The following is a 5,000-nucleotide window of genomic DNA, read 5'->3' on the forward strand; positions in this document are numbered from 1 at the left end:
CTCATTTGCATAAGAGTAAAGCGTGTTCCTGACAGCTCATTTGCATAAGAGTAAAGTGTGTTCCTGACACGGCTCATTTGCATAAGAATAAAGCGTGTTCCTGACACGGCTCATTTGCATAAGAGTAAAGCGTGTTCCTGACACGGCTCATTTGCATAAGAGTAAAGCGTGTTCCTGACACAGCTCATTTGCATAAGAGTAAAGTGTGTTCCTGACAGCTCATTTGCATAAGAGTAAAGTGTGTTCCTGACACAGCTCATTTGCATAAGAGTAAAGCGTGTTCCTGACACGGCTCATTTGCATAAGAGTAAAGCGTGTTCCTGACACGGCTCATTTGCATAAGAGTAAAGCGTGTTCCTGACACGGCTCATTTGCATAAGAGTAAAGTGTGTTCCTGACACGGCTCATTTGCATATAGTGCAGCCCCCAAAACTCCATAAAAGGTAACGCTCACAGACAGCAGGGAGCATAAATGAGCGATCAGGTTAAAAAACAGAAGTTGTTGATTCACTTCTATGCCAGTCAGTCATCGGTGTCTCTCTCTCTCTCTCTCTCTCTCTCTCTCTCTATCTCTCTATCTCTCTCTCTCTCTCTCTCTCTCACTGTTTTCATAAAAGTTAAATACAATAAAATGCTCAGCCTTTTATCGTGTTTATATAGAGATCACGTGGACTGTCCCCTGTACCCACCTCTGCGTATATTAACCGTTACCATAGAAACATATTCGAACGAGACGATTTTCCGTTACGTGCTGTTATGGAAACATACGGCTGACCAATCAGAGCGGAGAATTTAACACCACTACGACATAATTAAGCTGTAGTTAATTAAGTGTAGTTTTGTAATATTAACAATTATTATAATATATATACACAAACACACGAGCTGTTGCCATAGAAACGCTGACGTATCAGTGTTTAGATATAATATAAACCTGCCATACTGTCAGAGTACTGACGTGATGCAGTTAAAGAAGAGGAAATAAAAGTGTCGTTTCATGTCACCGAGGGGGAAATAAAGCAGAGAGAGAAGAGGAACAAGGGATAAAACCATGAGGTTCCTTTTGTATTGGTTTGGGTTTGTTTTCCTGCTGCTCGTCACATGAGGGGAATTTTTACATTGTGGCTCCGAAACAACAGCGATGATGAACAGCAAGTATTATAAATCCCTCCTCAGATGACCGCATGACTGCCATAGGGGGTGTGTGTGTGTGTGTGAGGGGAGTGAGTGAGTGTGTGTGTGAGGGGAGTGAGTGAGTGTGTGTGTGAGGGGAGTGAGTGAGTGAGTGTGTGTGAGGGGAGTGAGTGAGTGTGTGTGAGGGGAGTGAGTGAGTGTGTGTGAGGGGAGTGAGTGAGTGTGTGTGAGGGGAGTGAGTGAGTGTGTGAGGGGAGTGAGTGAGTGTGTGTGAGGGGAGTGAGTGTGTGTGAGGGGAGTGAGTGAGTGTGTGTGAGGGGAGTGAGTGAGTGTGTGTGAGGGGAGTGAGTGAGTGTGTGTGAGGGGAGTGAGTGTGTGTGTGTGTGAGGGAGTGTGTGTGTGTGTGTGTGTGTGTGAGGGAGTGAGTGTGTGTATGTGTGTGAGGGAGTGAGTGTGTGTGTGTGTGTGTGTGTGGGAGTGAGTGTGTGTGTGTGTGTGTGTGTGAGGGAGTGAGTGTGTGTGTGTGAGGGAGTGAGTGTGTGTGTGTGTGTGAGGGAGTGAGTGTGTGTGTGTGTGTGAGGGAGTGAGTGTGTGTGTGTGAGGGAGTGAGTGTGTGTGTGTGTGAGGGAGTGAGTGTGTGTGTGTGTGAGGGAGTGAGTGTGTGTGTGTGTGAGGGAGTGAGTGTGTGTGTGTGTGAGGGAGTGAGTGTGTGTGTGTGTGAGGGAGTGAGTGTGTGTGTGTGTGTGAGGGAGTGTGTGTGTGTGTGTGTGTGAGGGAGTGTGTGTGTGTGTGTGTGTGAGGGAGTGAGTGTGTGTGTGTGTGTGAGAGAGAGTGAGTGAGTGTGTGAGAGGGAGTGAGTGTGTGAGAGGGAGTGAGTGTGTGAGAGGGAGTGAGTGTGTGTGTGTGAGAGGGAGTGAGTGTGTGTGTGTGAGAGGGAGTGAGTGTGTGTGTGTGTGAGTGTGTGTGAGTGTGTGGTGTTTCTTCTACACAAGGTCACTGTCTTTTTGTTTGTGTTTGTTTTTCCTGTCAGTCCTGAGCTCATGTTTCTTACGACCGCTTTGTCACGACGTATTCAGGAAAACTGTAAACCTTGATCACACGACCTGTAAACAATGAAATATAAATAAAAAGGAAAAGCGTTTGTAACACACAATTTTCTCACATCACATGAGGCGTTTATACCAGATTATTTTGTGCTTCGTGTCTGAAACCCTCTCACTGATGCTCCTCGATGGTCACAGTGTTAAGCGACACGAGCGTGTTCGACTCATCAAGCCGTCAAATGACATTCAAATTCTGTTCAGTAGATTTAAATGTCCTTTGTTTACTCTAACAGATTATTTAAAACAGGACCAGAGACGGTCGAGCCACCGGTCCGACTCCTTCCTGACCGAGCAGTCAGGATTTCATACTAAAGATTCAGATCTCAGGCGTCATGTAAGATCTTATTCCCGTTCCAGCGACGAAGCTCCGCCCCCAGATCTACGGTTCCCCGTAAAGTTCACGGTCTATAAAGAGTGTCCAAACAATAACAAGCGTTCCAGACAGGAAGTCCAGCACCTTCAACGGTCCACATATATTTTCAGGTTACGTATTTCTTCATGTTAGGATTGAAGAGCCTTTGCGTTAAAGGGGAGGGTTACGTATAAAAAGGGGGCGGAGTTTGTCTTAACAGAAGCACGTTTCAGCCGATGGTGATTCTGGTCTAGAACTTGTGTGTTTTCCCTCATACAAAAACACCATGGATGATATTTCAAGGTCAATATTAATGCGCACTTATTTACAAATTAATCAAAGTTTATTTCGGACAAGATGTCGTTCGTAACATCTTTTAGTTTCAGTTTTGTCCGTCAGTGTAGCAGACGAGCGCTCGGCTGATTTCATCACCTCTTTGTTGGTGTTTGGTCACCAATATAATGTGCTGCATCAGGTGCTATTCTACATGCTGCTGGATCATGAGTGTGGAAGTCATTTTGTTTGTTTACGGTCCAGAAGTCATGCAGTCTTTATGGTATATTGTGTGTATGACACTTACTCAAGATTATAAACTGTGTACAGATAGTAATTAGGACGCAATTATAGTATAATTATTTTTTTCTCTCCATTGTTCAGTTTGCACTTGTGTCTGAAACTTCTGATCGAGAAATATCTGGCAACCTTGGAACCATTAAGTCTAATGAAAACAGATGTGTGGAGAAAAAAAAAATCGGATTTACGATCATTGTCATCGTGATTTCTTTCATTCATTCATTCATTCATTCATCTTCTACCACTTATCCGAACTACCTCGGGTCACGGGGAGCCTGTGCCTATCTCAGGCGTCACCGGGCATCAAGGCAGGATACACCCTGGACGGAGTGCCAACCCATCACAGGGCACACACACACAAACACACTCATTCACTCACACACTCACACACTATGGACAATTTTCCAGAGATGCCAATCAACCTACCATGCATGTCTTTGGACCGGGGGAGGAAACCGGAGTACCCGGAGGAAAGGTGTGAGGCAAACGTGCTAACCACTAAGCCACCGTGACCCCCGATATCAGACATGTTGTGGACAAACAAGACACACCGCATCACAGCAAAGGGAAAAAAGACAGAAGAAAACGGAAGCAAAGAAGTAGATTATCACGGTAGAGAACGTGCACGGACGCGAGGCGTCTCGGCTTATCGCTGGAAAAAAATGCGACCTTAGGAATGAAGTTTTGTTTCTTACAGAGAAAGATTAGATTTGGAGTAAGAGCTGGTCTGCTCGTGTCGTCCGGCTCGGTTAGACGGCGCAGTCATCTGCACTTCCTGTCCTGCCGGATCTCCACACAGCTGCACGGCTATAAATACAAATCCACGCAAGCTGGAAAAGCCATCATAAAATCCACAAAAAACTGAGCAGTGAAGAAAGAAACGAGTCATTTAATGAGCTCACGCACTCTCTTTCTCTCTCTCTCTCACACACACACACACACACACACACACACACACACACACAGAGAACATTAAATGTTAATTTCGTCGTTCATTCTCATGATTAAACTGCAATAGGCTTTTCTTTGGTGATGTAGGTTTTATAGTAAATAACACAAAATAACAACACGCTCACTTATAAATTCTGTTACCAATCAGTCATCTGATCCAAGACTGAGCACCAGGTGAGTGATGGAGGAAGGGGGCGGGGCTTCCAGGACATTTCTGTTATATAATATAGTATCTGTAATAAACCCTACAGGATACCGTTGTATCGCTATCGTGTTTTTTTTTTTTTTTTTGTTTTTGTTTTTTTTGTAGCTCCTTCTTTTCTTCCTTCTATTCTGGAGTTTTCTGTGGAAGGAGAAAGTGCACATGTGCAGGTCATGTGTGTGTGTGTGTGTGTGTGTGTGTGTGTGTGTGTGTGTGTGTGTGTGTGTGAGATCAGAGCATTTACCTGAGCTGAGATGAAATATCCAGTGACGGTGCAGGAGATCGTAAATCACGAAGCTTTCTGAACAAAGAGAAAACACGTTACACACCTAACGCAACCCTGATGCTGTCCTGAGCTGAAGAATCCCATCACAAGGGGAAAAAATACTCCATCAAAAACATGTCTGATCAGGAGAGGGGGTGGGGGGGGCTTTTGTGTGTGTGTGTTTCATAAATGTGTTTGAGTTTGAAGGTCAAAATGCAGTCACTCACACACACACACACTCACTCTCACACACACACTCTCACTCACACACACACACTCACTCACTCACACTCACACACACACACACACACACTCACTCACACTCACTCACACACACACACACTCACTCACTCACTCACTCACACACACACACACACACTCTCTCACACACACACTCACTCACTCACACTCACACACACA

General features: G+C 45.0%; 1 protein-coding gene across 1 annotated transcript in view; it reads left to right on the forward strand.

The window, feature by feature from the left end:
• The window catches only part of lrch3 (leucine-rich repeats and calponin homology (CH) domain containing 3), a 37,520-nt gene that overhangs the window by 7,182 nt on the left and 25,338 nt on the right, over positions 1 to 5,000 (forward strand). The gene's annotated exons all lie outside the window — the stretch shown is intronic.

This window comes from Tachysurus vachellii, chromosome 9 (assembly GCF_030014155.1).
Source record: "Tachysurus vachellii isolate PV-2020 chromosome 9, HZAU_Pvac_v1, whole genome shotgun sequence".
Taxonomy (NCBI): Eukaryota; Metazoa; Chordata; class Actinopteri; order Siluriformes; family Bagridae; genus Tachysurus; species Tachysurus vachellii.